At 41.0% G+C, this 25,801-nt stretch overlaps 1 long non-coding RNA gene across 1 annotated transcript in view; it reads right to left on the reverse strand.

Annotated features, from left to right (window-relative positions):
• Positions 1–17,651: 17,651 nt before the first annotated feature.
• LOC135310442 (uncharacterized) overlaps positions 17,652–25,801 on the reverse strand; it is a 28,679-nt gene continuing 20,529 nt past the window's right edge. Inside the window, exons 3-4 of the long non-coding RNA XR_010370505.1 lie at positions 22,712–22,921; positions 17,652–18,339 (exon numbers count right to left, since the gene is read on the reverse strand). This is a non-coding gene — a long non-coding RNA (uncharacterized LOC135310442). The remainder of the gene's footprint in view (positions 18,340–22,711; positions 22,922–25,801) is intronic.

Genomic DNA, 25,801 nt, shown 5'->3' on the forward strand with positions numbered 1-25,801 from the left:
TCAAACCCTTTAGTCACTAGGTCCTATTAAAAACAAGTTAGAGGCACCAGAACTCTTCTCACCAGAGATGGATGACCATCTGCACCTTGCTGGTTTTCACCCATAGTTCAAGTGCAGAGGGAAGGGAGGAAGCAAAGAAAGGTGCAGCAAACAAAAGTAGCCAAGTACTGAAAAAGCTGGGGGGTTTTTGTAGGATGCCTAAGATATTAAAACTTCCAATACTTCTTTGTATTTCTTAATTTTTACTGCATTTAGGCAGTTTTTCAGGATTATTGCCCATTCCCTCTGCAATGCTCAGCTTTAATTTTAAAGTCTAGGTATATGAAGTGACATAATTTTAACTATGTGTAGAGACAGTAGGTGTGAACCATTCCAACACATTAGTGCACGGGCCTGCAAAAGCCATTCTGAGTGCCTAACCTGCAACATTGACTCAGGCAATTACTCCTGGTTAAGTATCTAATGTGCTGAGCCAAAGCACCCAGAGAAGCTCTCAATACACAAAGTCGATATTGTAAAATTATATTGGTTTATGCTGTCAAAATATCACCATAGAAAAATTTAGAAGTGTCAGAATTATAGCGCTTAAGGTGCAGAGGACAACTAGGCACTTGAATGGGGAATTGATACTCGCTGACTCATCATGTTGTTGAATGTGAACCTTAATTTGCATTATATTTATAGCTCCTTGTTAGGCATTTACTACAATGCACAAACACAAGAACATTGCTTTTATGCAGGCATGAGTAGATGCTGAGAATCTTACTCTTGTTTTGTTCTACTTAGAATTGTTCACAAAAGCTCAGACTTCGATTAGCATTTGCATGCAGGAGACTCTCTGTAGCTGTATTGAAGTTCTGCAGCTCAGCACACTCTTACTATATCTTCCAGGAAGGGAGTCTAGCTTGTATCTGCATTAGCAAATAGATACAAAAAACAAATGCTAAGAAACAGTGATGAATATTGCATAAAAGCATTGACACAGATTGCTCATACATTTTTCAATATCTGGAAGCATATCCAACTTGAAGCTATGACAATTAACTATTGGAAGATCTGAAAGGAAGATATCTGAGTGCCCTTATGCATATATAGCATATTCAAAGTGTTAGTATAAGGTATGGAGATTCTGTGTAGCTTATTTATAGTTATTTTAAATTACAGAATTTTCTTCACAGACTTGTAAAGGTGCATGCATCCTTCTTAACATGAGAATTAGATTTGTTTGCAAAGTTATCACGCAAAGGTAGTTTCACATGCAAATCTGACTTCGCATATAACCTCATGTACAGAGGTATCCAAAATCCTCTTTAATTGTAAGCATTATGTTGATGTGTTGACAATATTTGCATAAACGAATGTGCAAAAATCACAGTTTATGAAGAAAACTCAGTCATGCTGTTGTATATTCAGAGCAGTTTCCACACTGTTATTGCCATAATACTTTGTTTAATTTTGTCTGTATTTCATTAAATCCACATTATCTTAGGGAAAATTCATCTGGTTCAGTTAAGATTTTCTCATTTTAACTTGCAAGAACTATTCCTTTTTTCAGCTTAAACTGTTGTGTAGAGCCATCATTGGTCTGTTTATTTAAGATGTATAAAAGCAATGTGTAATATAATTGTTTTTAAGAAAAACAACTTTGTGTTTTCTCAGGTATCGCAGGATCGATTGCCTGTGAATACTAAGGTGCCCTTACAGTGCTTGGAACAATTCAAGAATCCCACAAAGACACTGGGAATTAGGTCTATGTATATTTTGGTTTTCAAGCCTTACCTGTACAGAATTATGAGTTGCCAGTTTAGTATATTTGAGTGTTTCTTTCTCTGATGAAGTGATCCAGCAATGCAGCTGAAACAGAGCAGGTTCTTCCGTGAATTTGCTAACATTGACAAGCCTATTGAAAAGAAAACAAATAATAACTTGCTTTTGAGTGATATTTTTCATCAGTATCTGCTCTCCAGTGTCTTTGGATACCTATGACCAGGGAGAACTAGATTCATCCTGTTTTGCAGCAATCATCTACAGAATCTGCAGGGCACCTGCACAGTGGGAGCTGCTGGTGATGCATTCTTCAGTACTTGTTCCATTCGATAGAATTAATCTCAACCTTTCTTTACAGGAATCAATGCAGTATTTGACTTGATTGATCTTTCTCAATAAATACGCATATAAGGAGTACAGTGCGCTTTTGGTAGCACCAGTTCAACTTTCTAAATTGTGTCAGAAATGCATCTATCTCCTGTAACACCATTTTTACAGAGCAGAACACAGAAATTGACTGATAAACACCTGAATCAGGCACCCTTTTCTGCCAAGTTGCTCACAGGTAACATGGCTTTAATAGCAAAAAGTCTCCCAGCATGGTTTCAAATTACAAAAATCACATCCTATGCTGTTCAGCACTAGGCTATCTCAACATCCACTACCTACACATTCAAGTTCAGTAATTTCACTGTGTTTTGATGAGGCCCTGTACTTACACCTGCCCTCAGGTGTAAACAGGAAAGCAACATCACACAATGAAAGCACAACACATGAATTGTTCCTATTCCATTTTTAGCTCAAGTTTTCACCCTGGGCCATTTTCAGGGTCTTGTTTTTCTCTCTCCAGTGCTTTTGTTACTGTTAATGTGGCCAGCTTTTTTAAAAGGAGGGTTATAGAAAGAGCTGTCTCAATATATTTTATAGTCAAGAATTTGCTTATCAGATACAGTCTTCTGTTTCATGGGAAATCTCCTTTGGAATGCCTTAGAGCATCTTTAAGCAGAGACAGTAAAGGGCTCCTGATATAAAATCTAATGCCATCTTATTATCCAATATTTTTGGCACTGCTTCGTATAATGTACTTTATAGCTATTTTAGAGTAAGTATAAAAAAGAAACTGAGTCTCCTCATTACACTTTGGCTTCCTGAAGATGATTTAACAAGCCTACCCTTTCTATTAATTTACAGGAACATATGTAGCATTAAAGGATGAGAGACTTGGGTTTGTCCAGCCTAGAGAAAAGAAGACTGAGGGGAGAATCTTATCAATACCTATAAATATCTGAAGGGTGGGTGTCAGGAGGATGGGGTCAGGCTCTTTTCAGTGGTGCCCAATGACAGGACAAGGGGGAATGGGCACAAGTTGGAACACAGGAAGTTCCACTGAAACATGAGAAAAAAACTTCTTTACTGTGCGGGTGACAGAGCAGTGGCACAGGCTGCCCAGGGAGGCTGTGGAGTCTCCTTCCCTGGAGACATTCAAAACCCACCGAATGCGTTCCTGTGACCCCTGCTCCGGGTGTCCCTGCTCAAGCAGGGGGGTTGGACAAGATGATCTGCAGAGGTCCCTTCCAACCCCTACCATTCTGTGATTCTGTGATTCTGTGATCCTGTGATTCATTGGCTCAATACTTAACCTGTATCAATGTAAAATTTGGTGGTTGTATTAATTCCCTGAGAAGTGAAGCATCCCTGTCTTGCTACAGAAATTTTCTTATTAGTAAGCAGGTATCTCCAGTTAAATCTGTATCAATGTATATATGAGAAACTGTGTGCAATAGAGTTGTAGGTGTGCTAGCTGCCATTAGAACAAGAAAAGAAATAATCCCACTAAACCTATAGTTTCAAATTTCTTTTGGTTGGTATTCCTTTACTTCCAAAGCCAACAAATCATGCTTGAGATCACTGTCCTACTCAAACACCAGCTCATAAATGCACCAGTGTAACCAATAGAACTTAAAGATTTATTTGTACTTCAGAAGAGTTTGCTGACTCTCAGTCACTGGTTACAATTTTCTCTTCTGTAGGAAGCAACAGTTTACTTTTGCAGGTCTCCCCAGAATGCAGATGTAGACATTTCCGAGATGCCAAAGCCTGATATATAAAATCAGCAAATGGTCTATTCACTCCTTTGATATGGATTTCAATGCCTTATCAGTTTCTGCAGAGTCAGCCTGCAATGTCAGGTGTGAAAGCGTTAGTCTACAGAAACATCTAGTGCCATTAAAATCAACTATCTGCCACCCTGCATGTTGCCTGACTTCTAGGACAGACTTCCATCTGCCATGACGGATCTCATTTAGAGAGATTCTTATTGTGTCAGAAATTACAAAGTGCTCTACACAGACAAAGGTTTGGAAGTGTGTACTGTCAAATGGGTTGCAAATAGAAAAAACAAATGCATACCCAAGATAATTACCTGTGTAAGTGGATTTGTCTCATGAGGACCTATAGAGACATATGTAGCAGGACGCATGTGAGACCCAGCACCTAGAGTAACATTTGCCTTATAGGCTGGAAAAGAACTGAAAGGACGTGCACAGCTGATACTAGTATTCATCACATCTATCAATTAGGTGAGAGGGAAGGAAAGAGAGAATGACAAAAGACAAGACAGAAGCTAAAGCATAAAGTACAATGAGATCTTGTCTGAAAAAATACACATTAAGGAACACATGTTGAATAGGAATTAGCTCAAAATCTTTCAGAGTAACTCCCTGAGGTTGACCATGGTGGCTTAGGCATGGGTTTGCTGCCAGAGAGAATGGAAAAAAGATACTGTGCAACTTGGAGACTCATTGCTTCCTACCACATTTACATAGGGCTAAACGCACAGCTCTTCTCAATACCAGTTCACAGCCACATCTTCCAGCTGCCATCAAAGACCACCAGCAGGTTTGGTCTAGTGTGAGTGAGGGAGAAGATACCCTCACCATTTCATGTTGTAACTGTGTCAGTATGTTATGAGAAAAGGTTATGATATTGGGAAAAGATTCTAGGAAAAATGCATTGGTCCCTCATTTGCTGTGCAGGCTGTTAGGCCATTGTGTAAAGCTGGGTCCAACAGAGAAGGATAGGATTTCAAATACACACACCCCCTCCCAACATGTCCTATTTGCTGTCTCTGTGCAGCTCCAAGCCAAGTAGGCACCACTACTCATCAACATCCCATGCAGGGAGAGGGAGCACAGGCACCTTGCTCCTTGTCCCAGACTGTAGCACCTCAGACCAGTGCCAAGGTCCCTGTGACCCCAGTAGAGGAGTTTAGATCTGTTTGCCTCAATGACACAAATATTCAAAGGGGGAGTGAAATTTAGAGAGCAACAAAATGTGTTCAGAGCCTAGCTGACCTCCACTATGGGGTTGAGATGAAAAACCTCTGTTTTTGTCTCCTTTAAGTATAAGCCAGAAAAAAAACCTAACAATAAAAAGACATCAGAGGAAACAATCCTGCATAATGCTGGCTAATTTAACGGAAAGTGGTATCCATTTTTAATCTGTTAGGTAGCATGTCATTCCAGACCTTTTCTATCTGAGCAGGATTCCTCCACAGCAGGAGACATGGTCCTTTGGAACTGACTGAAAAAGTAAGATTTTTTTTTGTTTGGAAAAGCCCACTTAGATTCCTCTAAGCCTTCCTTGAGCACCTCAAGAGCCCTCAAGATCACTCCGACTGGTGAAACGAAAGGAACATTCAAGGTTTACAATAATCCTTTTCCTCAAGAGCTGGAGAAAGCTTCAGATGTGGCTGCAGTTTTCAATCCATTATTAATATAAACCACTTGGCCGCATTTGTTTCTGTGAGATAAATTTGATCTGTGAAAACAAAAGAAAAAGAAGGAAGACATCTGGTCAGACTGGTCACAGGAATACCTGCTGAGCTCAATCAAAAGCCAATATTTTTCCACAGGGACCCATGAAATGTGGACATAAAACAAAGCAAAGTGTAAAGTGTAGTAAATACTTGAAGAAAATTTATTCAGTTACCAATCTCAAAGAACAATTGTAATGCAAACTACAGCAGCAGTTCAGCAACAATGCAGACTAATTGAAGATATTAAACCCTGTAAACAAACCTCTTATCAAATAAAGCAGGCACTAAAGGAGATCCTGAGGCATTTACTGTGCCACTGGATTTTCTGCAGGGGTTTTCAATCTGTGAATGCCTAAATGCTTCCCAGGGAAGATGGACACCTTGCACAGCAAGACTGATCCTCCTGCCAGCAGGCTCTCTTTACTTAGCTACCTTATGTGGATGATGTGAATGTAAGATCTAGACTTACAGGACTGGGCTACACAGACACACACACAAAAAAAAGGGTAGGAAACCTCTGGTTTGGTGGCTCACAACACCAAAATAGAGAATAATCACTTGTGCAAAAAGGGTGCAGTTGAAGACCTGCAATCTGCACACTGCTGTACCTCCAGTAATCTGCTGGGGGCTGGGCTCAAGTGAATGGGGAATCTGTGACATGACATGTAACAGCAGCAAGGCAGAAGAGTAAAATGAAGCAGATCAGAAGGTCACACAAAGCTCTCGGGTTTAAAACGCATGTTCTCATGTCAAAAAGGGTCCCTGTGCTAGCTCAGGACTGACTTACTCCTGCAAAATGATTTGATGTGGGTCAGGGACTAAAGGTGAAAACTCAGAGGCAACCTAGTGCCTGGAGCAGGCATCCAAATTAAGCAGGTGACACAGGGGTTCTTGTTTGCATTTTAAAAATGCATCACTACCAAAAGTAATAATCAAAAAACTCGACCAGAGCTCTTTGTGGCATTTAGTGTGGGTTTGCCACACAAGGACTGTAGAAGTACATCAGTTTAGAGTATAAATTAAGATCATTAAGCCTTCAACTTTCATGAGGACTCCCATTCACTCCTCTACGGTTATTCTTTGACCACTGTAAATTATCTTTCCCCTGAGTAGGAGAAAGCTGCTGCAGTCTAACAATGTTACACCTGAATGGGAGCTTCCACAGCAGTATAACATGATCTATTTCAACACTTCTTCACACCATGGTTGATTTGCCTTAGCTTTCTTGAAAATAAATTATTTTAGGGAGGGAATTGGTCAGTGCAGTAGCCTGCTTTACCAGATAAAATAGGTGATGCCTCTATCTGTGGAGGGAAGAAAGATGGTGGCTAGGAAAATAAGTGGATCACAGAGCCTGGAAGTAGGCGTGCTGCTTTCCTCTAGCCTCATGGAGAGGCCCCATGAAAAGATATGAATGACTCAGGCTCTGCTATCTCATGGCAGCACACCCTGTCCACCCCCACGCAGGCCAAGGAGCAGCACTGCTGATGCAGTGATAGGGGATTCTGTTTGGCTCACTAGGTCAGGGTGAACTGCACGAGGGCAGCCAGAGTATCTTCAAAGCCTGAGGAGATCTGTGGCACTTTGCAGTGTGCTTTTTCAAAAAGCAGCTCCATGACTTCACAGGGAAGTAGAGGGGTAGAAATTACCCTAAAATTCAGTACACTAGGTCTCAGTCTGTATTTTCCTTTCCCTTACAGAAGGGGGTAAATCCAGGTCAGTCTACTCTATGCTGAGCATCTTTTTTGGTAGCTGTAACTAAAGTTACATCACTTAGCTTATAACCTTGGTCAGTCATTCAACTGTTCTTCGAGAGTAGTAATTTATTTTATGCATCTGACATCCTCCTTTGCTTTCCCCCTTCCCTCACCCCAGATTTCTGTGAGAAATACTCCCAGAAATACTACCCTACTGATACTACTTCTGTAAGCAGCATTTACATAATCACCAAATGACCTATTCATCCCTGATAGACCTAAGTCTTTCTTTAATCAAGTCTATAGTTCCTCCATCATGTCTTCCTTGTTAAGCAGGCCAGACTTATCTCAGAGTGTCAAGAGCCACTCTGACTAATTAATTATTCTACCTTAACAGTCTTTTAAGAATTACTTAAAAAAAAATCACTGAAGGTTCCATTTTGAAACCAGACTGCCAAACAAGAAAGAAGAAAATCAGCACATAAAAGAATTGAAATAAGAAAACTTCTTATTCAGTGCAGAAAGTTCACTCAGCCCAAAAGTGGTGCCCAGTATTATATCATCAGCTTCACATACGTTACGTGGTTTTTCTCCCAAATCATCTTGCTTTTTTATTTGTGGTTTGCCAGGTCCTACCTTGCCAAGCATAAATACACACTTACATAAACAGTCTGAAGAGACAACAACCAAATCAATAACAACTGGCAGAGCTTCTTCCTCCCTGAAAACAGTCATCCTTTTCTACATCTTTCCAAATCCTTGCCAGACCCATATGCTTTTTTTCCCAGCTCCCCCTTTTTAGTTTGGGAAGCATGCCATGTGCTTTGATCATCAGTCCAAAATACCTTTTATAATCTTAGTGTTATTAAGAGCAATCAGACTCTGAATGGATAAAAATAACCAATGTATTTGTACACTTCTTTCTCTTCAAACTGTAGTAATACACTAACATATTAGCTACTTGCAAAAGCTGCGTTTGCTCAGCCATACTAAACAGAGACAACCCATTCCTTGAGTTGTAATGGTGAAAATGCCCATTTATGCCTGCCTCTGTCTCAAGGATTATGCAAATGCAAAGACTGTCATCAATTAGGGTTTTACCTATGCTTACTAATGTTTATCAAAGACTTCCAAGCAGGGAGTATCTTACAAAAGAATCAGTTGAAGAAAACACACTGTTCCTTAACTGATTTCCACAAGAGTCCAGCCAGACCATGTTGTGGTTGACACATATCTCCTACTGAACATACTCAGAGCCATTCAAGACGCTTAAAATAAATGCCACAGCCTTTAACAGATGTTAGAGTATTTGCATTAACTTTTCTGACTGTAACATCAAAGCAAAAACAGTTTGTCTAATTTCATCCTCTTCTCCTCCCATCACTTTTAAGGTGAGGATTGACCCTTGTTGTTTTTCCCATATTTGTGAAATGTAAAGCCTGTTTTTGGAACCTGAGAGATTTTCTTGCTGGAAGATCACACTGCACACTTAGGATGTTTCTGCTGCCTGCTATAGGAAGCATCTGTGTGCAGAACAAAACAATGCCCCTTTTCCAAGAATACTGGAACTGCACAAATCAATACATTGTGTTAAAATCATCAGATTTGTTTCTTATCTCTAATTCACTGTTTGCAGCTAGAAGAAGATGAAAAAATGCCATGCTCTCCGCAAGTATATACAGTGTCTCTTCAAAAGACACTGATTGGTTTGTTAAATGTTTTTGAACGGATTTGATATATTTAATTGAAAAGGCATTCTCCTCACTATACTGGTTTGCTGCATAAGATCATGAGATTTTTTTTGTGCAGGCTGACCAAGGAAAGCAGCTACCAGGGATCTGAAAGATGAACAGTGATTGACAAGCACTTGTGAAAGAAGATGGTTTAGAGGAGTTGGGAGAGAGTTTGCACACCCTTGGCAGCATGGAAAATTATCTTACAGCCTGTAATACTGGATTTACTAGTGATTTTCCACAAGCTGTGTCAGGGTAGGACTGGAGTTGTTCAGCCCCTGGAGCAGCCACAACAAGAGTAAGTCAGGCATTAATAGCTTTAGTTCTCCTCCTTTCCTCGGGGGAACATCAATTTGCTGCTGGCTGTGACTTATCTTCTCAGCTCTGTGCAGATGACCAACAGCTTGCCTGGGAACATAACCCAGATTTTGAGCAGTGCAACTGTCATAAAGACAGATACTGTCCTTGTGTGCAAAGACCAAAAGACTGGTCCCAGAAGGACCACAGCCAGGATTGCTTCAGGCCTTTCAATAATGGAGCTCAACAGGACCCATGACTACTGCCAGCAAACCCTAAAAGTCTGTTCACCACCAATGATGTCCCTCAGGGCATCAGCATGCCTCTGAGGCAGATCTCAAGAGAAGCCAGTATGGCTGAGTTAGTGCTGATTAGGGAGTAGAAATCCTTTGAAGAACTATGGAATGACTAGCCTTATCCTCCATACAGCATCTCTCGAAGTGCATCAAGTTAAGCCCTTGGGATAATTATACTTAGCCTGGAAGAAGGCCTTTTATCACCTCCAGCTGAGCAGGAGTCATCCCTTCTCCCCAGATAAACAATGGTCACAATGACCCAGGCATGATCACTTCTGAGCTGGATTACTCTAATTCACTCTATCGAAGGCTGGATGCAGGCTGTGCCAAACTTCTCTGTTTCTCAGGCTGTGATGAGTCATTGAAGGCCCTGCTCAGTTTTATCCACTGAACCCCAGTCATTTTCAGCAGATAGTTTACAGCTTTGCTCCTTGTACTCCACACAGCTAATGTGTAGACCAAACAATTCATAAACAGCAATATGCTTAAGAAAACAGTTTTTAGCCCACTGCCTGCCTAGAGACTTCCTTAGGGCAGTGCAGGTCCATGCAGGCACATGACACTCAAAACCAAGAGATGTTCAAATGAGAGTACCCAGGTCCAGCACAAGACACTAAAAAAACACAGTTAATGCAGGGTCTCACAGTTTCAAGGAAATTTTTAGAAATTTAAAAACAGCTTCTCTGCTCTGGTGGTTCTGGGAGTATTTTGTATAAATGAACAGCACCTTATCCTCACAGATTTCATAGCTTTTTCCAAAGCTTGTATAGATTTGCCCACACAATGGCAGACACCAGTATTACTTTGCACTAGTGAAACATGAAGGATCTTTTAAAGAAAGGAAACCTTGCTTTTTGAAACTCAGGGCAGGTTTTCACAGGTTGGAAGCAGTCTGAAGTGGGGCCACAGCTCTTCTCCCACATAACTCAGTGCCAGTCAATGGGTGCTATGATCTGCAAGGCAAGGGCACTCAGCATCTGACAGGACCTGCCTATGACTAGCCCTGAGCTGTTAGTCCCATGCAATAGATTTGCTGGTTTCTCTGGAACGAGCTCTAGGATCTCCACCAGCTGTGCAGTTTATAATGGAGTCAGAGGTTTATCCATAAAAATCATCTCCCTTGACTACTGTGCCTGGAGGACATCTTGTTTGCGAGTATCAAACTTTGCATTACAAGGATGTGAGGCACAGTAATACATGAGTTGAGAACCTCGTCTTTAAAGGTGTTGTGGATGGTTTCCAAGCAGATAACAAGTCTATCTCCAAGTTCAGGTTTGGTTTTAAACCTCACCTTTTGTCTGAGATGAAATTAAGAAGTTGCAAAAGCATCTATTACTGTGTTAAGCTCTCATTCTTGCAAAAGGTATCACTTACATAGCAAGAATTTGGGGTAGCACTTCCAACAGTACAGTGCTTGCTACCTGACTATATTGCCTTCCTTTTTTTTTTTTTTTTAATTTACCTGAGTACTTTCGCCTGTTGCCTTTAAAATTCACATTTATGTAAGTAACCTATACCCTTTTCAGGTCTTCCTCTTCTTTCTCTCTCCCCATTTCAACTGTTTTAGACATCTGTCCTGTGAAAGTTCTTTGCACATTTCAGAAGCACGGTAAAAACCATGCAGCAAGTAAACCACAGGTACCACTAAAGGGAGGTACTTGTTCCACACCACAACAATATGTCACAAGTAGGCAGCAAAGCTTTTTTCCTGTACCTGGGCTCATATTTGGTCTATGTGGGGGACCTCAGTGGAGGGGCTTGAACTAAGGCGTGCAATGTCCTGTGATTGTGAGGACTGGAGTTGTGCTGATTTTGGGGAAAGAGAGGGATCAGAGAAGATTGTGGTTATGAGATGTTTAAGTCAGAGGGTATTATAAGAAGGTAATTGCGGTGTTGTGCTGAAGAAGAAAGCAAAATGTGAAATGCACTGAAGATACTACTTCCTCCACCACATGCTCTGGAGTTTAGTATCCATAATTAATACAAATAATTTTAATCCTTCAGTTTAATTAAAGAGGAAGTGGACTTTCAGGTACATCTCTTCCTGTACAGTCACAAATACCTGACAATCAGTAGCTAATTTTGACAAATTGTCTGCCTAACAAATGAATTTAGCTAAACCAGAAGCAAAGCAGATCCTGCTAGATGTAGCTGAGTTGTAGTCCCTCCATAAGGACATTCAAAACACTGATATGTTGTTATCCTATTCCCAAAGGAAATTAAGAACATTTACAACTAACCAGTGCTATTACTTACGCAGTTAGCAAGCAACCTAAGGGGCTATAGCTTGAAGAGAATGAACAGCCCAGTGCCCTAAACAGCTTATGTTCAAGGTAGTGGCACGCACGAGAGTGCGTGCCACTGGGTGGGCCTTGCTTTTTTAATCTATGCTGTCTCAAACAGTCTGGCACAGATAAAACAGCACAACACTCTAACAGCACCTTCATTCAGCTGCAGGGAGACAGTCTTCAGTAAGTGGTAAGCACCACATCTCTTCCTTTCCAGAAGTAAAAACCATAATAATAACAAAGGCCATTCCTAAATTTCTGCTGATTTTGACACTATCTCTGCCTATATTACTTTCTGTTACTGAAATCAGAAAGGATCTTTCCTATGGAGAATCAAAACTCTCTACACAGGCTACAATTTTTCTTAACAAAGTAGTTGTTACTACTATTGTCACTACTGTTAAGAAAAGTTTGTGGGTAAGAATCAGGCCAACAAGGCAGAATCATAGTGGAAGTCTGGTACAGACCACCCTACCAGGATAAAGAGGCAGATGAAATATTCTACAAGCAGCTGGGAGAAGTGTCACAATCATTAGTCCTTGTTCTCATGGGGGACTTCAACTTACCAGACATCTGCTGGAAATACAATACAGCAGAGAGGAAACAGCCTAGGAGGTTCCTGGAGTGTGTGGAAGATAATCTCCTGACGCAGCTGGTGAGTAGAGCCAACTAGGGAGGCTGCCCTGCTGGACCTGTTGTTCACGAACAGAGAAGGACTTATGGGGGATGTGATGGTTGGAGACCATTTTGGGCACAGGAATCGTGAAAGACAGAGTTTTTGATTCTCAGAAAAGTAAGGAAGGGCGTCAGCAGAACAGCCACCTTGGACTTCCAGAGGGCAGACTTTGGCCTGTTTAGGAGGCGGATTGACAGAGTCCCCTGGGTGGCAGCCCCAAAGCAAGGAGTCCAGGAAAGCTGGACATTCTTCAAGGAGGAAGCCTTAAAGGCACAAGACCAGGCTGGCCCCATGTGCCAAAAGACAAGCCAGCGGAGAAGGCGGCTGGCCTGGCTGAACAGAGTGCTTTGGCTGGAGCTCAGGGAAAGAAAGAGAGTTTATGAACTTTGGAAGAAAGGGCAGGCAACTCAGGAGGATGTCATGAGGTTAAGCAGGGAGAAAATTAGAATGGCCAAAGCCCAACTAGAACTTAATCTGTCTACTGCTGTAAAAGACAATAAAAAAATGTTTCTATAAATACATTAGTAACAAAAGTAGGGCTAAGGAGAATCTCCATTCTTTATTGGATGCAGAGAGAAACAAAGTCATGAGGGATGAAGAAAAGGCTGAGGTACTTAATGCCTTCTTTGCCTCAGTCATTAACAGTAAGACCAATTGTCCTCTGGGTACCCAGCCCCCTGAGCTGGAAGACAGAGACAGGGAGCAGAATGGAGCCCCAGTATTCCAAGGGGAAATGGTTAGTGACCTGCCACACCAATTAGACACACAGAAGTCTATGGGGCCAGGTGAGATCCACCCAAGGGTAGTGAGGGATCTGGCAGAAGTGGTCATCAATCCACTTTCAATCCTTTATCAGCAGTCCTGGCTAACTGAGGAGGTCCCAGTTGACTGGCAGTTAGCAAATGTGACACCCATCTATAAGAAGGGCTGGAAGAAGGCCCTGGGGAACTACAGGCCTGTCAGCCTGACCTCGTTGCCGGGGAAGAAAGCAGATCATCATGAGTGCCATCATGCCACACGTACAGGGCAACCAGGTGATCAGCCCAGTCAGCATGGGTTTAGGAAAGGCAGGTCCTGCTTGACTAACCTGATCTCCTTCTGTGACAAGGTCACCCACTTAGTGGATGAGGAAGAGGCTGTGGACATGTTTACCTGGATTTTAGTAAAGCCTTTGACACCATTTCCTATAGCATTCTCCTGGAAAAAACTGGCTGCTCATGGCTTAGACAGGTGTACTCTTCGCTGGGTAAAAAACTGGCTGGATGGCTGGGCCCAAAGAGTTGTGGTGAACAGAGTTAAATCCAGTCGGCAGCCGGTCACAAGCCAGGTTCCCCAGGGCTCAGTGTTGGGGCCAGTTCTGTCTGATATCTTTACCAATGATCTGGATGAGGGGATCAAGTATACCCTCATTAAGTTTGCAGATGACACCAAGTTGGGCAGAAATGTTGATCTGCTTGAGGCTAGGAAGGCTGTGCAGAGGGATCTGGACAGGATGGATCAACGAGCCGAGGCCAATTGTATGAGGTTCTACAAGGCTCAGTGTCACATCCTGCACTTGGGTCACAACAACAACACACAATGCTACAGGCTTAAGGAAGAGTGGCTGGAGAGCTGCCTAACAGAAAAGGACCTGGCCGTATTGGTAGATAGCCAGCTGAACATGAGCCAGCAGTGTGCCCAGGTGGCCAAGAAGGCCAACAGCATCCTGGCTTGTATCAGGAACAGTGTGGCCAGCAGGAGCAGGGAGGTGATTGTGCCCCTGTACTCGGCATTGGTGGGGCCGCACCTTGAATATTGTGTTCAGTTTTGGGCCTGTCACTACAAGAAAGACACTGAGGTGCTGGAGCATGTCCAGAGAAGGGCAATGAGGCTGGTCTAGAGCACAAGTCTTAGGAGGATCAGCTGAGGGAACTGGGGTTGTTTAGCGTGGAGAAAAGCAGGCTGAGAACCTTATCATTCTCTACAACAACGTGAAAGGAGGTTGTAGTGAAGTGGGTGCTGGTCTCCTCTCCAAACTAACAAGTGATAGAACAAGAGGAAATGGCCTCAGCTCGTGCCAGGGGAGGATTAGATTGTATATTAGGAAATATGTCTTCACTGAAACAGTTGTCAATGTTTGGAACAGGCTGCCCAGGGAAGGGTTGCATGACCATCCCTGGAGTTATTTAAAGGACATGCATATGTGGTGCTTAGGGACATGGTTTAGTGGTCGACTTGGCAGTGCAAGGTTAACAGTTGGACTTGATGATCTTAAGGGTCTTTTCCAAACTAAACAATTCTATGATTCTATGCCTCACTAGTCAGCTGCACTTTAAATCTTTGGGCTGAAGAGGTCTCAAGTGGCTGGTGGCCTCACAGTATAAACTAGTGGGGAGAGGATCATGGCTGCTTAAAGTGCTATAAATACAACTTCCCATTGTAGCATTAGGGGAAATAAAATCAAATCTAAAGACAAAAATATTAATTGGGTAGCATCTCCTATCAATATGGGCCTCAAAGCCTCTCTAAGTCAGATCCACCAGAACTGCTGTCTCCAAAATTCCTTCAACTCCTAAGGTCTGTAGGTAAAGAATTGAACACAAAGTCCCTAAAAATACAAGGAGCCAGTAATCAATCATTCTCAACAGCATTCTCAGCTGCTTTTTGGGTATCCATTGAAGATACCTAACAGGAAAAGCTGTATAGTGCAGGCACTGAGCCATGCTCTGGTTGATTAGAAGTGCCAGTATATGAGACAAATGCAGATACTATGACTTGATCAGCACTAATTTGGATCATATATTTTGGGAATACCCATAGGTCCATTTGTTTTGGACAGGTACTTAATTACTGAATTAATTTTTCCTATCAGTTAGAATTATTTTACAAGCTATCTATATAACCTAAACCTTACAAAATGGAAACTGAATGACTAAATTTTGGCTCACACTAGCACTAATTATTGTCTGTGACTGCTTTAACAGGCTGGCCGTCAAAAAATAGATTGTATATCACAGTGAAAAAAAGCCCAAGATAAAGACTTGAAGATACAGGGTGTCTTTTCAAAGTATTTGAATAAACTTATTTGCTGTCTGATTTTCCTCTCAAGTACACTAATATGTTGCTCTGTAGCTCAGGTGTTGGTACACTTAAACAGAAAAAACCCAGATGTAGATGTGGTTTCCTTGGTGTACTGAGGATAGCAGAGAAGCAGGATAAATTCCATCTTCTGTTTTACTACTTCTCCGTCCAGACTGCTGGTGGAGTTGTCCTTATCTCTTGGCAAAGGCAAGAGAAGTCCTAATGCTTTTTGAGTTTCAGTGGCATCATCTGCCAGCTCTGTACCATCCAGGTACACTCTTGTTCGAGGGTCTTCTGTCCAGATAATGCTATTTATTTTGAAATAGCTGGATCACAAAAGAAAGCACAAAAAAGAAGCCAGTTTGGAGAAATTGACCCAAAAAGGTCTGTTTGATAAACAGTGGGGTAAAAGACACCTAAGAAAAAAAAATCTGCACAGGTCTCATGGCCTCTGGCAAGTGGCCTGTTTAAGCTTTGTCTCAGCATTGCCCTTTTCCACCGTATATTTTAAATATTTTTTTCAGAAGTTAATTATTTATAGCTCCTAATGCGGAAGGCTTGTAGTGCCTCATCTGAGAAGATGAAAATTTTATAGCCAACTGAGGAGGACAAAGGTATTTTCATAATTGGTTCCTGGTCAATTCCCTACAACCATGGCTAATACTAGAAATGAGGAATCTGTGGTGGGTTTCATTAATTTAGTATAGTGCAATAGAGAGACTCCATAATCTATATTTCAAAAATCTGGTGACAGTTTTAATAAAGCCTAAATTAGTTTTACACTGGTTTTAGACTCTGTTGTTAGCCCTCTGCTGTTCGACGGCTATTTGCATAGAGGGTCCTCAGAGCTCATCAGCGGCTGTTAAGTATGAAAGCAATGGTTGCTCTCCTGACTATGGAGTCTTCTCTCACCTCAGGTCAAGGAAGTCCCGGATCTGGTCTGAGAAGCTAGGGGTGAACAGTCTAGAGTTGCATGATGACACTGTTATTTTATCGCTTACCACACTCAGAAACACACAGGCTATATTTTGTATCACCTAATGCATAAGTCACATTTTCCTGTAGTTCTAAAAGTGATGTGTGCCATTAACATAGGTGCCTTATAGGCCTACATTTGACTACTGCTTGTCAGAGGGTCTCCGGTGCCAGTCCAGCTACCTCTCCCATAAAACACAGAGGTAGCCTTTGATTTTTGCTCTGCTACCATTGACATCCCTAGTAAATGGTCCTCAAAAAAACAATCTCTGACAAAGCAATTTAAGATAAATGAAGTCTGCAGCACACTGCACATAATATCTGTCTCAAAATCCTCAAGAAAATAGCTACAAATAGCACATGTACATGATGGATTTTTGTTTACAAGTGATGATGATGATGCTGGCAGTAATGAAAATAACAACAACAGTCGCTGTGAGCCAAGGCAAAGAGACTTTCCCAAAGTTCTGCCCTGGAAAGAAAGGTTGTGCAGTCGACTCATCTCCTATTTTAGCTGAGATGGGCAATATTAGATACAATATTAGACATTTATTGTAATAATGGATGTCTTGAGACTATGGGTTAAAAAGCATTTTTTAAATCTTGGCTTCTGCTTCCCTTTGAAATGTTAGGGGCTATTAAAGTACATTACAATCACTTGCCAAATCTTCTATTCTGTCATGAACAGGTTTCTGGAATTGCATGAGACAATACCCACAGCAGTGGATGGATGGAGAGTGTGCTCACTGGTGTCCTCTGTTTTGGACAAGAGCTTTTCCACAAAAAACCTGCAGAAAACTCCTTCAAGAAGTATGCACATAGTTGGCTAATAGTCCAGTCTGGTGGCTCCAAGATGTCCTCTTCTCTATGGGTTGTCTATAAGGGAAATCAGGATTTGAACTATCTGAGATCAGAACCTGACCCCCAGGATCCTAAGGAAAAAGAAGAATGGAGGCAGCTTATAATTTGGGCTGCTTCACTGCAAACAATATAATTTTAAACATCTCATAGTATATTTGGCAATTTTAGCCAAAAGTCACCTTTTTAATCTCAACAAAAGAATGGGACTGTAGTTATAAAGTTTGTCAAAACACCTTGCAGGGAAGGGGATTCAGACCCTGCAATCACTCAGACTATTGCCCCACGAAGGACCCGCATGAAAGGTGTCCTCACCCAGGTTTGTTCCCAGACAGCAAAAGACTCCTTTCCTCAGCAGAGCAGTTAGAATTCCATGCCTCACCCCTGCCTCCAGGATCTCCAGTTCACTCGCCCCAAAAAGGAACATCCTTGTGGCATCACTTGATTCAGTCTTTGTGCCTAAGGACCCACCTTTTCCTGCTCCGTTGTTCCCTGAAGCTGTTCCTTAGCTCCTGAGCTGGCTCCAGACTTCCTTGCTGAGCTGAAATTCTAACTCCAACACAGACTGCTAATGCGCATGGAGGGAGTGGCATGTCTTGCCATGAGACATCTGGGGACAGGAATACCCCCTTGCAGAAAGGGGCAATAGATCATCTTGAATCAGTAGTTTGAGCCAAAGGATGACAGAATCACTCACCATCTGAGACGACGAGCTCTGCAGCAGCACACGTAAAAAACTACCACGTGTACACAAATTAGCATTCTGCATGTAGTGAACCATTTGGTGTGCACCAGTGGGAGGGGTCTTTGATATCTCAGTCCATGGGTATTTGATCCAGAACATAACCCACTTGGCGTGCCCAGGGCATTTGTTTCTGTAAAAAATAATTATTACAGGCATTTCACAATTCCTTCAAAACAGGACAGTGGGCATGCCTTTGAGCTTATATAAAACAGAACAAACAGGTTTATTTTGAGAGACATCAGGTTTTCTAGCTCTTAATCTTTTCTATATAAGAAAGAGGAGCATCATAAAAATAAAAATTACCCCAAAATTAAATAAATATTCCAAGGTACCTAGAAATAATATCCAGAAGCTTATTACTACAATTACAGTGAAGGATATAATCTCTCTTCCTACTTTTTACTACCACCATGCAGTCTAGTCACCCATCTGCAAAACCCAATGTCAAAGATTTTGAAGTTCAGTATTTCACAGTACCAGAAACTCTTTACCGGGACATGATGACTGATAAAAGCAAATGGTGGAGTTCCTTCATCCTTGAAAGGGCTGCTGTGCAATCCTATTTTATGGAGTAGGATCATCTAGAAATGGAAACTATAGACAGAGTAGGAATTTAAGTAGCTCAATATTAAGAAAAAGAAGGAAGAAATAGCCATTAAACAGAGACTAAACACAGAGAAGATAGGATGCTTGAGAAGTGCTAGCAGGAAACACACATATCACTGGCAATTCAATCAAGTGAGAACGTGTTGGAAATGGAGAAGGAGAGCAACAGCATGCCCTGATAACCTAGGCAATTCATGTACCCTTCTGACTGATTTACTTTAGTCCTCTTTTCCTATGCAGAAAAGAATAAGTATGGACTTAACTGTACTCATAAACACTTCTTTTTCTTACCCTCCCAATTAATTGTGGGTTGTGAAAGCCAAAGCAATGTGAAATGCTCACTAAGGTTGCAGAACATTTATCCCACAAAAAAAAAAAAAGCTTCGTTTTCACAACACAGCCTTGTAGCTGCTAATGCCAACACAAAAGAGGCAGCAGGAATGTATGGTCTGGGAGTTAAGACTATTGTGAACTTGCACACTGCTTATGGACAGGACCATTGTACTGTCACTCCAGGAATACTGTTTAAACAGATAAATGCATGACTGGCTTTTAAGAAGCCATGATTTATCATTTGCCAAATGCTTCTTTGTTCTAATGTAATCTTCCTCCTTGCTCCCCCAAGAACACATGAAAGTGGCGTAAATCATAAGAAAAGGAGATGGGGTTCATTTCTGTATAAATCATTTTTGGTTACATAAATCTCTTCACTGGTAGGACAGGACTTGCAGGGAATTCTTATTACAGCTTTAAAGCATTTTGCAAGTAAGATGCCCTGCTCTGTTCTTTTCATCTGATTGAGTAAGAGAAGTACAAGCGTTTGAACAACACTTATGTCAGAAGTACAAAAGCTACCTATAAAAACATTTTATTTGGTGGATAATCTATCAAAAAGCTGATTTTTATGCTCCTGCTAGGTCAGTGTTAGAGGTTATTAAATGCATCTTATTGTCAGTATGGAGGCATGCACAAAACTAAGTTTATGACCTTTTAAATGCTGTGGCAAAGCTGATGAATTTTGCTCAATATAAAAATAGACTATTTCAGGTGCTGTTTATCCTATTTTTACTAGGAGGTTCCAAAAGTATCAGAAACCTTTGACAAACAAGGTTTAGGATGGAGAAGTTATGAGCCTCACCTATTTCAGCATTTTGGTTAACTGCAGATTTTCTTATGTGGAAATCATAAGCAAAGGCTGCAATGGAAGTTGTCTTACAAGTTAGTTAAAATACAGAGATGTATATATATATTTATTTCTATATGTGTGTATAGGTACACTTACACTTATACACACACATGTGCCTGCACACAGGTACATATAGAGAGAAAATTTAATCCATTGCTCAAATATGTGGCGATTACTGTGAAGTTATTCTCTTAGGCAAAGACCAGAAATGAGACAGGAAGACTAAGGATTTGAGTTAGGTCGTGTTGCTAAAATATCTTTGATGAAGATGACAGCTGCTGCTGAAGGCATCATGTGCCACCTGGCCGTACCATATAACATAGCTGAGGTATAAGATCGTACATTTCCCTAAGTTTTGTCACCTCTATGTGACAAAATGTCCTTGGATCACCATAGCTGAAGCAACACCATAACTAAATAACTTTAGAGATCTGTCTCAGCATTCCTGATGGAGGATAAGCAGAAAATAAGCACAGTTTCTTGGGCAGCTCTGCTGTCTGAAAGTCATGTAGGAAGGCACATCCATTCACGAGCTATACTTATGCAACTGCCTAACCCTAGACATAGTCATGAATAGCTCCATTTGTGGATGAGCTCTTAAATTGGAGGCCTTTGCTTTGGAGGTCTGGCTTAGGGTGCAGGCTGTGTGCCACACCTAAATATTCGAAAAACCAGTCTCCTTGACTCTTAACATATCAAGGCAGTGAGATAGTTACACCTGGATTTGGAGATGGTTACAGGCTGTGGCAGAAAGCATCTGTTAGGCCATGCTTTTAGTCAGAGCTTTCTGTCCTTTTGCATTTACAGCCTCAGGGGTAAAAACTGCTAGCAACTGTTCTCAGTACTGTGTGAACTTCCAGTGCAAATAAAAATTGGGGAAAAAGAAAAGAGAGCTTTTGAAACTGCATCTCAGACTTCAGTTTACCATTAAAAAAAAAACTCCACACCAATACAAACTCAGAAATATTTTAACCAGATCCAGAACCTAATCGTTTTTTCTCAGTCTTTGTCAGGAAATGTCTCACTGACTAAAAACCTCTTGATCTGACTTCATAAAAAGTATCTTTGGTAGTTTTAATTTGGATTATTATTTTGGATATTTTTTTAAGTCATTTAAAGCTGTTGTGTTGTTTGCACAGTAGTTACTAAATCATTGTGAAAGATAGCTCACAAGAAGAAGAAAGCCTTGCTAGACAGAAACAAACCAGCTGTTTCCTTCTTCTCTTCTCTGTTAAGGCTTTTTTAGAATTATTTTTGGCAACAGAAGTAATCCTATCACTGAAAGAAAAATTAGTTTTGTAATAAAAACAACTCCTCACTCATTCCACCTACAAAATTTTTCATTCGTACAACGAATTCTTCTCAGGGAGCTAATTAGAAATACAAAGTTCTTTAATTGATGAACATCTGACCATTAGGGCATTTTCAATTTCTCACAGCATCCCAGATGACAATGTTACAGAAAGGCATAACTGAAAAGAAAGAGAGACTAATTGGAACAATTAATTGAAACAACATACAGTTAATTTCAATTATAGGAATCCTGACTGCTCCCTCATCCCTTGTTGTGTGGCCTACTGCACTGCAGTGATGTTTCTACACACTCCTCAGCAAAGCTGCGTGAAGATCCCATCTGCTGCTGATTATTCCTGTATTTACTATTTGTATTATCATAACACACATTAGCTCTACTACTGCACACAGTTCCCAGGATAAGGTGCTCTATAAAAGCAGAATAGGAATATTTGTGACTGTAGACACAAGCATGGCTTTGCATGCTTGAATCACCCATTCAGGGAGAAAAAAAGTTAAGTCACTTGCTTGAATGCATTGGTTTTCAAATGTCCCTGACAGAAATTACCTCAAGAAATGTCAAAGAACAATTCTAAGCAAGAAGTCTGTTTCCAGCTAAATATCCAGCTCATACACCTACCAGACCCTGGGAAAAAGCTCCAAAATATCCTTTTTACAGGCAAAGTTTTCATGCTCCAATTTGGAGACTCGCAAACATTGAGCTACAAAATTTTGCCACCTGTTCATTGTAAAGCAGGAGGTTGCTTGCTGTCATTTTTACAAGAAGCAACTGCACATCACTGTTTGTGGCATCCTGCAAAAGTTCATTGGGTGTTTACTTACACCCGGCAGGTTGATCTCAAAGTCATTGCACTCCTTTGCTCCACGAGCTTCTGCTAGCCATAGTGATTAATAAACATGATCCTATCAATCTCATGGAAAGGCTTCCACTCCTTTCTGTGAGGCTAGGATTTCATGCTGCATCTTTTGGTCAATGCAGTAGCTTTTGTACGGGGTATACTGATGCCATATTCACCTGCAGAAATTATCTGAGTTCTAGCTTGAAATATGTATGACTCTTGCACCTGCAAACAGCTGATTTTGGCATCAAGATTTTAGCCATGCTACAGCTTCTTATGGGAGAAACTCTTTGATTTTTTTATACTAGATTCATTTTCTATGCCATGACGCCTAAGTCTGCTACAGGGATCTTATATAAACAGCCTATTCAGCAAGTCTGTACTGAGTTTGGGACATGACTAATTGTAATTTCATATGGTTGAGTGAACCAGGACTGTACTGTTTAAGAAAGGGCTTTCTGGAGAGTTGCATTTATTCATAATATCCACCAATATTTTACCCTGCTTTCTCATGCATTTTCTCCCTGCAACAAATGAGAGAAACCGTTCTTACTCACCTCAAATTAATTTTCCCCCTTGTACGGTTCCCCATACCATTCTCATGTGGCCTTTCACAGTTCCCTGCTTCTAATCCTTTGCAGGAAATACAATCTGAAGCTGAGTTTCATATTGACATAATCTCATCTGCTGGTAGCGGAGTGAGCAACCCTCCTGATTATTGACTGTGCTAATAGCTCCTGGGCCTTCAGTCATGGTGAAGACATGCTCTGTGGAAGAGAAAAATGGAGAGCCTCCATAATGTCAAATGTATAAATAAATGTATGTCAAATCTTTAATCTTTTATTTTGCAAACCATAGATCACCAACAATTGAAAAAGCAGCATTTCTTTGTAAATGCGTTCTATGCAGATGGGCTTCACATTGACATAATCCTAGTCCTGTACTGATATCTGAGTGAACGAAAGCTACCCTAATGCCCGAGTATGTACACAATGAGCATGATCTGAACTCTGTAGAAATAACTGTGCCAAATATGCTTACTGAGATTTGTCAGGTTGGTCCCATCTTAAAATACAGTCCTATGTAAGACAATTGTGATGGGTTGACCTTGGCTGGCTGCCAGACGCCCACCCAAATGCTCTTACACTACACCTCCTTAACAGAGAGGGAAAAAGTAAGATGGAAAAGCTCCTGAGTTGACATAAAGGCAGTTTAATAAGAAAAGCAAAAGCTGCACATGCAAGCAAAGCAAGAAAAGGAATTTACTCACTACTTCTCATTAGCAGGCAGATGTCCAGCCACTTCCTGGAAAGCAGGGCCTCAGCACCTGCAATGATTGCTTGGGAAGACAAATGCCATAACAAGGAATGTCCCTGCATCCTCTTCTTTTCCCTCAGCTTTTATTGCTAAGCATGATGCCATACAGTACGGAAAGTCACTTTGGTCTGTTTGGGTCAGCTCTCCTGACTGGGTCCCATGCCAACCTCTTGCCCACCCCCAACCTACTGGCCTTGGTGCTGGAGAGGTGGTTTGGAGAGAAAGCCTTGACACTGTGCAAGCACTGCTCAGCAATAGCCAAAACACTGGTGTACTATCAACCCTGCCCAGCCACAAAAGCAAAGCACAGCACTATATGGGAAGCCAGGAGCTCCATCCTGGCCAGACCTGGTACAAAAGTACACCAAGTTATCAGCTACTGAAGTGACAATACACATGGATAATGTTGCTAGATCAATATAAATTACATGACTGCCATAAGAATATATCCTAGATCCTACAGTACAACAGAGAAGTCCCTCCCTTAATGACAAATGGGATCCTGGGAAGCTTCTTTGTGACTTTTGATGGGAACCTGAACCTGGAGGGTAAACTTTTCCCTCTTCTGAAACACATCAGGGTTTTGGAGATTGTAATCATTTTGCATCTAGCAGAGGAGTCATACCAGTCCTGGACTCTGTGAGAGCAGGCAGAAGGTTCTTTACTGACACAGTGCACAGCGAGAGAACCACAAACTCTGTGGGCAAAGGGACAACCTACTTTGCAGGAAACTGCAAAATTCTGCCTGTCAGAACTTAGCAAAATTAAAAATCACAGAGAATTGAAATACAGGATACAGGAGATGGAAGCATTTCTTTTCCACATTTTTTTCCTAGTCTACTACATTTCTGTGGTTAGAAAAACCAGCTGGAATGTCCTGTACAACTGGCCCATAGATGAACTTTGCTAAAACACCCACAGATTCTGAGCCATTAAAAATCACTAGGAAATTGACTTCAGCAAAGGAAACATATAAGAACTGTGAACACAAAAATCAAAATGAGAAAATATTTTATATTCATACATTCATGACTGCTTATAAGGGTTGGGGAGAGGGTCAGTGCTCTGTTAATCTCTTGGCTTCTCTGTTCAATACAGCCTAATGCTCAGGAGCTGGGTGGGAGATATCACATATCGATGAAAAGTCTTCCAGTAGCATTAGATATAAGCAAAATAGGCGCCACACATTTGTCAGGAAGTGTTTCTATTCATATCTAGATATTAAATGACAGCAGTTAAGACAGGTTCATTTACATTTAACTTCTTTTTCTCCTACCAATGTGTTTCAGTCAGCATGTCTCTGTTATTCAGAAGAGATAAAAGAAAACTGAAAACTTCAAATTGTTCACACAAGAAGCAAGATAAGGATAATAAAATCTTATTTATTGGCATAAATGGATCAACCACTCATGGAAGGAATTTGCTCTGTAATGTATCCCTGTTGCACAACTGGTTAGATTTTTAAAACTAAAATATTGATTATAACTGCTAATGATAACTGGAATCAATAATCTGATATGGAATGCCGAGCCATATGGTATGATATTTCTAAGGCAACGCTACCTTTTAACACCGCTCACACCTTTATGTTGACAATATTATATCCTAGGTACTAACTCAGAAATAATTATTTTTCTGTGAGGCCTTTTGGTAATCTAAAACTTTAGGTATGTATTACTTTAATTACAAATAGCCTTTTCTACCAAGCTACCACAGCAGTCACACCTGTATGTGATCACTGGAATTGTGTAAATTTAAAAAATTCTATAGAAACTAGAATATTTTCAGACATTATAATAAGATTTCATGACTTCCAATAGTCTTAACCAAAATGAACATTTATTGATCCAGATGTAATGCTAAAAAGTCACCTAAGTGAGCAGCAATACTAGACTCTCTGCAAAACTGGGCTTCGAGTTTTGCCTTATAAAAGATGCCTCTTCCAGAGTGTAGCACATGGAAAATGCTGGAAGCCTGGCTCACTGTTGGATAGACATTGCCTGGATTTGATGTGTTAGCCTAACATCTGGCTGTTTGTTTATTCAATATCTTAGTTTCCATGTTCAGCTGCTAACCCTGTTCCTCCTCCACTGAGGCAGGTGTAGGCGAGGCCTCCATCTCTCCATAGCCCTTCTACAATGCACTAGCAACAAAAAGGACCTTAATAATGTAAAAGCTGTAAATGTAATTTGACAGGATTTTAATATATTTTTTGCCACCTTTACTATGCTGCAATGATATAAGGTAACCTTGTCAGTGAGGGTTGGTTACTACGCAACTTCTATGCTTGTGGGTAAGACATAAATAATAAGAGCTGAAAAAAGTTGCCC

This window comes from Phalacrocorax carbo, chromosome Z (assembly GCF_963921805.1).
Source record: "Phalacrocorax carbo chromosome Z, bPhaCar2.1, whole genome shotgun sequence".
Classification (NCBI taxonomy): domain Eukaryota; kingdom Metazoa; phylum Chordata; class Aves; order Suliformes; family Phalacrocoracidae; genus Phalacrocorax; species Phalacrocorax carbo.